Raw genomic sequence first — 12,540 nt, forward strand, 5'->3', positions numbered from 1 at the left:
CTATGAATGTCCCTTATGAAAGTGTGTATGCATATATGTGTCATTGTATTATAATTATGCAACTGAAAGAATACTGTCTTTTTTTTTTTTTTTTTTTCCATCACTGTGACCAAAGGGCTTGACAACAATAATTTTAAAGGAGAACAAGTTTATTTGGCTCCTGGTCTCAGAGACCTCAGTCTGCAGAGTGCCAACTCTGTTGCTCTGGGCCTGAGGTGAGGCAGAACATCATGACAGAAGAGCATGGAGGAGGAAAGTAGCTGAGGTCACAGCAATCAAAAAGCAGAGAGAGAGAGAGAGAGAGAGAAGGAGGGAGGAGGAGGGAGAGAGAGAGAGAGAGAGAGAGAGAGGGAGCGTTTTGCTCACCAGAGACAAAATATATACCATAATTATATGGTGACCTACCTCCTCCAGCCACACCCTACCTGCCTGCAATTACCACCTAACTAATCCCCATGCACTGATTAGATCAAGGTTCTCATCTCCCATAACTTTGCACCTCTAAATGTTCTTGCATTGTCTCACAATGGTGTTTTGGGGAGCACCACATATCCAAACATAACAAGAAACAAGTATGCTTTGCATTATTTATATAAACATGTGCAGGTACATTTCTTTCATCCAACTTTACCCCATGAAACCTTTTTTTTAATTACTCTCGATACGACTCCCATTTACTCCCTACTTTCATTTTTAAGCCAACGGGAAATATATTTCCTACTGTTGTTGTGAAACCTCCAAAGTTAATTACTGAAGATAGTTGGATTATTTTTTGCTTATCTTTATTCTAGTGGGACTGTACACCATTTGCATGTAGTCATGTAGGGTGAGTTCACTTCCGACACAGTCAATTATATAAGTCTATCAACAGCTATTTTATTATGGGAACAATAGAGACAGACGGCTCGGACTCTCTGATGAATGTAGATTAGACAGAGGTCACCCTGACATACATAATTAGTTTTAGAATGTTAAATTAATAGGTAGAATGCCCCTAAGGCAACCATACATTTACGCTGGAGCTGCAGGCTCTGGAGTCCAGCTCCTGTATGCCGTTGTCAGCACTGACATGGCTTAATGCACTGCTTGTGAAGTGGCAGAAGGTATTATGGAAAAACTAAATGGCTGTAAAAACAAAATTTGCATAATACTATGGTCATACTACATATATTTCCCTTCAGAAACATTTGCGCAGCTTAATGATTATGCAAATTCTTAATAGGGTGTTGGCTAAACAGATGATTCTTTAGGTGCCTTAAGTAGATCTCTAAACAAGTGTTCAATGAGCAATCGATGATCAGACTCAGAGAAAAAGGAAATTTCTGGTTGCTTAAAATGTGAAGGTGAAATGAAAGACGTTTTCCATTTGTGAATGTGTATTTGTTTTATCCATTCATGTGTAGATGAAAAATCACAATATCCAATGCAGAGCTCACCTACAAAAGAGGAATATAAGATGATATCCAAACATTCCTAAGGTTTTAATCAATGGACTAATGTACTTTGCTTAGCATTATTATTAACCTGTTTGAATGAAGAGAATCATGATTTATATAGAGAACAGATAATAAAATTGTGTAGCCACATAAACACTAGATAAACTTGAAGCAATCTAGAGGCTTATCCACAGTATAATTTGTGTTATATATTACACTACTTTATGTCAATAGTGTAATTTATTGGCTCATATTTCAGCATTTATTCTGTGATAGGCACTAAACTAGACAATCCGTTATGCCCCGCACTGTCATACACGGAAAGCTGTCACTGCCCACTTTCCACATTCCAACGTGACACAGTTGTCGGTTGTGAGTCCTTGATCACACAACAGGGCACTGACAGAACAAGAAGTACTTGACCCTGAAGCCCATATTCCTGTTTCTTTCTGTGATAATTTTGTCTTTATAACATTCTAATCTCCAGTGGTCAATCATATCCATTCAGATTTTGGTTCAGATTAAACCACCGGTAAGCATATTAGTCATTTCAGCCACAAGTTAGTCACCTTTTCAGATGATTCTGTGGGATATTTTACTTCTTCATCTATCACACAGAGAAGTAATGTAATTTCCTCAAGATTATATGGCCAGAGTTCAAAGGTCACGCTGAATTTCTAAATGTTCATTTTAGCAAATGAAAAGGTTTCAGTGTTTCTAAGACTTCTATAAAAAAACATTGATCTTGCACCAAATAATTAATAAATGATATTTTAAAATGTTTCTGTGATATAATCTTAATATTCACAGTATTATAATATTCTAATATTTATCTTCATCTTTCTAACTTTTGAACTAACTTCTCATTCTCCAAAGTCAAAGTCACAAAATATAAGTGATCCCTAGTCAACCATATTTTTCTAGGAGAGAATGACTTTTGTTTCTGTCTTTCCAAGGACAGATACACAGAGAATTTATGCTTGTGTATCAGTGAACAAGAAATTGAACAAGCATTCTTGAAACCCTGAGTTTTGTCCCTGTTCCTCTTGGTGACCTGCCACCAAAAAAACTAAAACTTACCACAGGCATACACACAAACTAATATTTTCAGAAGCCTGTGCTGTTTCTGTATATGACTGTGTAAATAAAACACTTGAAATGTTGCCATGGAAGAGATGATACCATTTTCTAATTTTCAAATCTGCATATACGATTTTTTTCAGTTGAAAAGGTGCAGTTGGTCCTGATTTTCTTAGCACATTCCTAAATTCTTTTTTAGTCAACCATTCCTGGGAAACTAGATTCAGGTTGGATTTCCAGAGGTCGGATTTTGGCATAAGTATGTAGAAGTACTGACTTAAAATTTGCAGAACATAAAGTCGTATTTTAGCAATAAACATAAGATTGAATATAGCAGCTTAAGACTTAGAATCTAGAATAAGGATAGAGAAAGAAAATGTGTTGCTTGCTTGCACACTTGATGGGCACACACCCAGCAGAGAGTAGAGGTAAGAGCCAATGGTTTTTAAAGGACATCAAAGATGGTGCCTAGAGACCTGGCTTATGGTATATATCACATAACTGCATTTTTGAGATTTCTTGTTACCATGTCATTTAACTCAGGTAGAAAACTTAAAAAACAAGAGCAATGACCCAGACATCACTGAGTTAGATAAATTCCCTAAAATTGGAAAGAAGATACCTTCTTTGCTTTAATCGGTAAAATCAGTCCACTTCTCTCCTGCCTACCATATGTTCACAATCATTTCAAGAATGGGGTTAAGACTGGAAAAAAAAAAAATTGGTTGATGGGAAAAGAATAAAGTCAAGGAAAAAGTTTACAAAGAAACAAAGTCATAACACTTAAGGGACTTTGCAAGAGGCAGAGGAACATACGTCCATTATGTGGTCACAGAGAACCCCTTGTGATTGGGCACCTATGGAATTGCCATAATTTAGATAGCACCATTTTATTTTTTTTTAAGTTTTTATTTTTATTTATTGATTTATTTATTTTGCAGTGCTGCAGATTGAACCCAGGGTATTATGCTTACAAGGCAAGCACTCTACCAACTGACCTATATCCCCAATTCCTTTTTATAAGTTAAAATTTTTTTTTCATTTTTACAGACTGCATTTTGATTCATCACACACACATGGGATACAACTTTTTGTTTTTATGGTTGTACACGATGTAGATTTACACCATTCATGTAATCATACATGTACATAGGGTAATGATGTCTGTCTCATTCCACCATCTTTCATATCCCTGCCCTCTCCCCTGTCTCATTTGTCTCTACATAATCTAAAGTTCCTCCATTCTTCTCATGCCCCCCACCCCTCCACCATCATTACATATCATCATCCACTTATCAGGGAAAACATTTCATCTTTGGTTTTTTGGGATTGGCTTATTTCACTTAGCATGATATTCTCCAATTCCATTCATTTACCTGTAAATGTCGTAATTTTATTCTTCTTTATGGCTGAATAATATTCCATCGTGTATATATACCACAGTTTCTTTATCCATTCATCTGTTGAAGGGCATCTAAGTTGGTTCCACAATCAAGTTATTGTGAATTGAGTCGATCTAAACATTAGCGTGGCTGCATACTGTAGTATGCTAACTTTAAGTCCTTTGGGTATTAACTGAGGAGTGGGATACCAGACCTTAAACTATACTATGAAACAATAGTAAATAAAACCAGCATGGTGTTGGCACCAAAGTAGACAGGTAGACGAATGATAAAGGATAGAAGACACAGAGAAAAACCCATATGAATACAGTCACCTCATACTAGACAAAGAAGCCAAAAACATACAATGGAGAAAAGATAGCCTGTTCAACAAATGGTGCTGGGAAAACTGGAAATCCATATGTGGTGAAATGAAATTAAACCTCTCTCTCTCTCACCCTGCACAAAACTCAACTCAAAATGGATCAAGAAACTAGGAATTAGACCAGAGACGCTGCACCAAATAGAAGACAAAGTAGGCCTGACTCTTCATCATGTTGGCTTAGGATCAGACTTCCTCAACAAGACTCCCAAAGCATAAGGAATTCAAACAAGAATCAATCAGTGGGATAGATTCAAACTAAAAAACTTTTTCTCAGCAAAGGAAACAATCAATAATGTGAAAAGAGAGTCCATAGAGTGGGAGAAAATCTTTTTCACACACATTTCAGATAGAGCACTAATCTCCAAAATTTATAAAGAACTTAGAAAACTTTACACCAAAAATACAAAGAACCCTATCAATAAATGGGTCAAGGAACTGGGCAGACACTTTACAGAAGAAGATACACAGGTGATTGACAAATATATGAAAAAGTGTTCAACATCTCTAGTAATTAGAGAAAAAACACAAATTAAAACAACTCTAAGATTTCTCCTTACTCCAATTAGAATGGCTATTATCAAGAACACAACAACAATAGATGTTGGTGTGTATGTGGAAAAAGGCACACTCATACATTGCTGGTGGGAGTTGCAAATTGGTGCAGCCACTTTGGAAAGCAGTATGGAGATTTCTCAGAAAACTTGGAAAGGAAACTCCGTTTTATAATGAAGTAGTTTTAAGAGTAGGATTTACAGAAGATAGACAGGAACCAGTGATCACTGAGCTAAGTGTGAGCCTCAGATGCTTCATGTTTCTCCAGTGCTGTTTAATTGGGCTTGCATTTTGTGTCTTTGGTCGGGAATCATTCTCCATAATGCAACCTGACTGTTTCTCATGTTTAAGTGAGCAGTCTGCCTACTGAAACTATGTGTGGCTCCCCTCCTGACACAGACACTGATCTCGAGAGTTGGGGTTCATGCTTTGGTGAGTGGAGAACAGAGTTAACATCAGCCCTAACTCACCTATTTTGCATAGTTTGCCATTTTCACATCCATACCTGATGTCCCTGCATTTCCTAAAACTGTGAACCGTCAGCTGAAGAATTTTGTCAATCTGTTTTCTGCAGTTATAAAAACAATCGATTTCCCCATTTGTTTTCCATATAAACCCATCACACTGAATAAGTCTTTTCCGACAAGGCAGATCTCCCTTCTATCATCCATGAGATGCAGATATATTCATTCCTATAAGCATCTCATTAAGAATCAGTAATGTAGAAAATGCATGTGGAAAAATAACTCCAAATATATCTGTAGGTCATCTTTTCTTGAGTTCCTCAAGTTTTTATTTTTTGCCTTTGCATAAGATGCCATCCTTTTATTATGGTATGTCTGGAGAACATCTGACCCTGCTAATCTTTTTCATAGACCCAGAGGGACTCACAATAGCACTCATTGCCTCTTTGGAAAGCCTTCCCTTCCGCCATTGGGGTATCATGTGTTGCTGTAACATTCAGCAATATCTAGTAAATTTAACACAGTTTACAACGTGCAGCTGTGCTTCCTTCCTAAACACAGCAAAAGAAATTGTGAACAAGCTCAAACTACAAAGACTAATTCTTATGACTCCTAATAAAATGTACCTATTATTCAATAGGAAATAACCCAGTTGAGGGTTCTTTTTTCCTTTTCATGACTGAGCTCATTTTCTTTTTTTATAGTTCCAGGAAACAAATGGAAACGCTCACAGAGCTGCTGTTTTTTTTTTTTTTTTTTTTTTCTTTCTCTGTCTCTCTTAAATCTAGATGTTGCTGAGACTCTCATCAAACTCTATAGTTTGATGACAGGTACAAGGAAATGGCAGACATTTAAATGATCCAAATTATAATTGGTAATTAGCTCCCAAATTATTTCTGTCTTTTTCCATTGAAAGGGAGGCACTTTTTACAGTTATATAATTACCACAAAAAATATAAATATCCTAATTGGACCTAATATTCACATGGAATATAATTTCTAGGAACTGAAAAATATGTATTTTTCCACATACAATAGAAATAGTATCACAAGGCATTTTTTAAATGCTTTGTTTGTTTTTATTTTGCAAAGTTTCCAATGAGAGAGAAACTAGGAGATTATCTAGCAGAAATGACAGAAGTTAGCATCAAGAGTAGGTGAATCATTCCTCCAAACACCTTCTGAAAATTCACCTCACAAAGGATATGAAGAGGTAGTTCACCAAAAAAGGTTTCTGTTCCTTTTATTTGTTTGTTTTTGCTGTCCTGGGGATTGAACCCAGAACCTCACATGTTATGCAAGTGCTTTACCACTGAGCCACAGTCCAGGAGATTTTCTTCTAAAAGTTATGTCATTAGGAATAAGAGTCTTTAAAACAAATTCTGAAATCATGACGTATCATTATAAATTGCATTGTTAGTTTTATCAAGAATATCTCTGTACTAGGAAAATTTATTTCTTTTTTTTTGTTCATGATTGCAACTACTGTACATATTTTTCATTTTAGTCACGATGTTCTGCTAATCAAAACTAGCAATATCATCTAGAGAGATCTCAGGAATTAATTAGGTACATCTCATTTCTACTCTGCTAATCTTCTCCGTCTTTAGCTTAGGGAAAAGGAGCCCATCGTTGACTGATAAACCAAGGAGATTCTATTTGCTTTATAGAAGAATCTACTAAAAGGTTAGCTATGGTTTATAAATCTTTTAATGTCCTAGCAGTGCACCACTTGAATGCTGACCTTGAGATGGAAAACTTTGTACTCTGTGTGAAAATCAAGCAGGGGTATTTCCATATTACTGGATTTAACTTACATGTTTTGTTTATTTTAACCAGCTAGAAAAAAGGAACATGTGTGTGAAAGCACTAATTAGGGCTATGTGGAAGAGGTGGCATTGACCTTCAAAGGTTTAGAAGGATAATTTATGACCATATTGTACTTCTAAGTGTTAATAATTCCAATGCAGATATTTTTGACAAATCTTTGGTACTCACTTCAGTATCGTGCATCTAATCCATGGAAATGTTGGAAATGTAAATCTAAGCTATGAATTTGTTATTTGAAGGGGAAAGTTTGAAAAGAAGAAAATGATTTTTTTTTTCCTTCAGAGTGATCAGAAATATACCTATAATTGAGGACATTGCTCTGAATCTGATAAGAAAACTGGAAATTCCTGTTAAATACAAACATTCCACATGCCCATCATGGAAGGAAGCTGAGTATAATGATTTTCTAGACATTTGCATAATCAAATCTGGAATTCAGTCAAGAATTCAAATTCAGACTGAATTCAAATTCAGTCATCTGGAATCTTTCTGTATTTCTCTGGTTGTTTTATCCCCAATCATCAATTATAGTTTAATTATCACATCTACTCATTTAGTTTGATAGACTTATTTTTGATTATTAAATGTTGACTGTGCACTTTTTTCTTAACAAAAGAACATGTTAAATTTTGTTTGTCATGGAAATATTTATCATAAGTATAAAATAAATATTTATAGTTTAAAACAATATTATAATTCTAGAAAGAAAAAAATAACAACTTTGGAAAAAATCTATTTCAGGAACATAAGATTTACATTTAATAAAAATTAATACCATACTCCATTACTGTCACATCTAGTTTGAGCCCTTTAAATAGTTACCTAAATACTTGATTTTTAAAGAGTTATAGGAAAGTGTTGGTTTCAGTTCCTCCTGAAACAACATGATGTAGATATAATTTAGGTTAAAGAAATGCTTCCTGGCACTGGACCCTATGTTTGACCAGGGTTAAAATGGAAAACAAAAATTATGTTTGTTATTAAAAATTTAAAACTATTTAAAAAACAAATTGTTCTGACAAATATTCAAAGTGAAGCAGCGGTTTGAGTAGCTATTAGAATCATGTGTTTATCACCTCTGATCTCTGGAGATTGTCCTACCAATCATCTTTTTATAGTTACAAAGGTGTCTGTAGAATCCCTGTGCTCTCAAATGGCAGTGATTTCTATTCAAAACTTAGCTCCAAATTCCGCTCTCCATAGCAGCTTTGGGAGAGCTGTGATCCACATCCTTCTGTTTGCTGTCACCTCCCACTCTGCCAATACCAATTATATCCAGTGGTAAATGGAACACAGAGATATTGAAGCACTGACAAATTCATTTCATGTTTTAGGTGCAGTTGTAGCTCCTTCAATCAAATTTTCTGCAGAGCATAATACAATTGTGAGTCTCCCGTCCTCTAGTGAAAGTGGGAGTAACTTTGTTACTAGCCTTGAGAAATTTGTTCCCCATCTGGTGATGGATCAGTTCCCCCCCTGGAGAATGCTTGTGAGCAATGTCCCAGTCTTTAGTTGGATGTTCCAAGAGACTATTTTTCCATTGCCAGAATGGAGGTGGCCTCCGAGCACAGAATTTATGCCTACATAATGAATATGGGTTAGTCCCCAATTGCATGCCAAGTACATGTTCATATCGTCTTTATGACCCACATAATATATCAGGCAGCTACAGGCCGAAAGGAAACTAATTAACCTTTAATGAGATAAGGACACTGCAGGACAGTTGGCAGTGTGAAAGGGCTCAAGTCCCTAGAGTGGGACATTCACCTGGGCTCCATGCCACTGAAGATCCACTACCTGTGTTTGGCACCAGCCTTCTATTCAGTGTCTACCAAGTCTGTCCACAGAAGCAAAGCAAAGTAAGTCAAAATTTTACCTGAGGGAAGTCTAGGCTGCTGGGTTGATATGGAGAATATGAAAATAAGTGAGATTACTAATATAGCTGTCCTCAAATCTTCTCTAAAGGAAATTACACACTTTGTAAGCTCATCACAGATCATTCTGCTTTAGAGGACTTTAACCATGCAGGTATGAAATTAAAGAACACTCTCAAACCAAACAGTGGTATTAATATGCTCACTCTCATCACAATGGAACATGACACATTTTTCAATACTGTTTGATTCATATTAAATTTCAATTGAAGATAAAGGCTCGGCACGTTGATCTCTACCCAGTTTCCAGGATTCGCGTCATTTCTGAAATTACAGAAACAGGATTGGTTGTTTGAAAAACGTGCAAAAGAATAATGCTCACAGTGTTTATTAATGTTTCGAAAGTTTAGAGAGAAATCTCTTTGGAATTGTTTGACCTTCATTCTTATCATATGAGTTGACAGTTAGTGTAGGAAGAAAATACAGAGCCTGTAAAACAGCTTTGTCTTCATATTGATCTTTCTAGTGAATCCGGACAAACATTTTTATCCGGTGGCACATTAATGTGGAAAACACTTAGGTATTTATCTGAGAAAAGTAATGATGTCATCCAGGCTGCTTTGCAATCACCTGCTCAGTTTTCCACAGGTGAAAGGGATAATTCCAATTCCCTGCTTTGAGGCTGATGTAAGTCATAACTGACTAATTTCCTTCCTTTATCTAGTATACGTAAATAAGATCAACTCTCAATTGTCTTTGTAAAATGCATGCACATTATATAACAAGATAATTAAGACTTTACATTTTATGGGCAACTTATAAAATAAGATATTATGTCATTACCAGTGAACACTATTTTATAGCAAATTTCCTTTTTTAAAAAATTAATTTCAGTATCTTCTCCATACTAGATTTTTTTTGTTTTGTTTGCTTTTGGTTTTTGGTTTTGTTTTGTTTTGCTTTGTTTTATTGGTACCAGAATTTGAACACAGGTGTGCTTAACCATTGAGTCACATCCCTAGCCCTTTTTATGGTTTATTTTTTGACAAGCGTCTTGCTAAGTTGCTTCAGGACTCATTAAGTTGGTGAGGCTGGCTTTGAACTTGTGATCCTCCTGCCTCACTCTCCTGAGCCACTGGGATTATAGGCATGCACCACCATGCCTGGCTCAGAACTAGTTTTGAAGACCATATAACCGAATTCTTTTTCATAACATAGTCTGTCGACTGATGAAAATATTGAATTTTCTGAATTTTGTTTAAAAGAATGGAATGGCATGACAGGCCTTTGGTTAATATAAATTTAAATCATCTTGATCAAATCTTTAGTGCCTGGTGAGTTGTGTGTGAGGAACAGTTATGATCCCAGGATGAAATGGTTTGTAGGTTCATTGTACAAGTGGAAGAATCCATGTACGCCCCCATCCCCACCATCACCACTTACATGCACATTAATGGCTTCGTTTGGTCAAAAATGATCTCCTGAAAAGGAGAGGAAACTTACAAACTATTTACTTTACCTATATCTTAAGAATATGCTCTGAGTTGTATGTAAAGTTTTCTGAGCCTTCATCTAGTTCAGTGCTTCTCAAACTGTAGACCTGAATGTCACCCAAGGAATGAATAAAAGTGAAGATGTACTAGGTCCTACCTCAAGAAAATGGAGTGTGTCTGAGGGGAGAACCAGGGATCTGCTTTTTTAAGTAAGCATTCAGGTACTTCTGGAATGTTCCACAGGTCACCCCTTTGTTTAGGAAGATAAGTTCTGAATCCTGAAATGAGACATCCACCTTGGTTCCATGGCGGTGAATTGCAAGAGAATCCTGAATTAAATCTAGCTGTGATGGCAGAGTGTTTCAGTGGTCCTGGGTATCCAGCAAGAAATTCAGAATTTTAGCAGTGTGTCACTAGTAAAATGATTGAATAATTCTTCATTTTGCAGTATGTCTAGCCCTTCTCTTAGGAGATAAATTTCTAGGATGTATGAACATGTAGGAAAGGGAAACGGGCCCTAAAGAGAGAGAGGATCCTGCTAATTGGGGCCGATTGTGGTTCAAATGATTATTTGAAAAAGAAAGAGAATTTGTCCTGTGTTATAAGTAGGTCAGGAAGGTATTGAAGCTTAAAGGAAGAGAATGAGTCCTTTATTTGCCCTTTTTATTTAACCCTTTTTTCCTCTACTTGCTAATTCACCAGAGAACAAGGACAAGAATCAACTTAATCTAACCTTTAGGTCAAGGAGAACATCTGCATGAATTCTAGCAATATATTAATTTTAATATAATTTGTTCACCATTGAATAATTCGTATAGTGTGTTATACAGATATTTTACTGTCATTTGATATTGAATCAAGTTAATTCTTATCAAATCAATTTTTTATAATTTTTTTTCAGGTTTCATCCTCTCTTAAAATAGTTTGGCAAATACCAATAAAACTCACATTACCTGGTCATTTTTCCTTTGTTTTTCCAACTTTTTTTGTCCGATAAGTCAAAAACACCAGAGTAAATTCATCTTTCTTCTTTCTGACTATAAAAATAATTTTTAATCTTAAAACTTAGAGTGCTTTTATTTTTCTACAAGATACATCTCTATCTTATAATTTATCTTCAATGGCAAAAAAAGAATTGTTCTTTCTATTCTAAGTTATCTATTTCCAAGTTATCCTATTGCATATTTAACCTCCCTGGTCTTAACAGTGCCTTTGTGAGGTGATCCCTGGTGTATTTAATGCCCCTTTAAAGTACCAAGTTTGATTTATTGTCTCTATCCACTTACCTAGTTCTTACTTTGACGAAGTAACAGAAATATCTCCTCATGCTTGGAAACATATTAGAATAGAATCTATTCATTTATTCAAAGAAGGTTCATGAATCCACCACTGTGCAGGTTCTGCAGTTTGGTTACTGCTACACTAGGAAAGCTGTTACAAAATATCCTCTATAAATACTACAGTTTCTTTATCCATTCATCTGTTGAAAGGCATCTAGGTTGATTCCACAATCTAGCTATTGTGAATTGAGCTGCTATAAACATTGATGAGGCTGCATAACTATGGTATGCTAATTTTAGTATACACAAACACACACACACACAATGGAATATTATTCAGTCATAAAAAAGAATAAAATTATGGCATTTGCAGGTAAATGGATGGAATTGGAGAATATCATACTAAATGAAATAAACCCATTCCAAAAAACCAAAGGCCAAATGTTTTCTCTGCTAAGTGGATGATGATATATAATGAGGGTGGGGGTCGTGGGTGAGAGAAGAATGGAGGAACTTTAGATTATGTAGAGGGAAATGAGAGGGAGGAGGGGGTAGGGGTATGAAAAAGGGTGGAATGAGACAGACATCATTACTGTATGTACATGTATGATTACACAAATTGTGTGAATCTACATCGTGCACAACCATCGAAACGAAATGATGTACCCCATTTGTATACAATGAATCAAAATGCAGTCTGTAAAAATTTTTTAAAAATTAATTAATTAAAAAAGCAAAGCAAAACAAAACAAAAACGTCCTCTA

The sequence above is a fragment of the Sciurus carolinensis genome, chromosome 6 (genome assembly GCF_902686445.1).
Source record: "Sciurus carolinensis chromosome 6, mSciCar1.2, whole genome shotgun sequence".
NCBI classification, from domain to species: domain Eukaryota; kingdom Metazoa; phylum Chordata; class Mammalia; order Rodentia; family Sciuridae; genus Sciurus; species Sciurus carolinensis.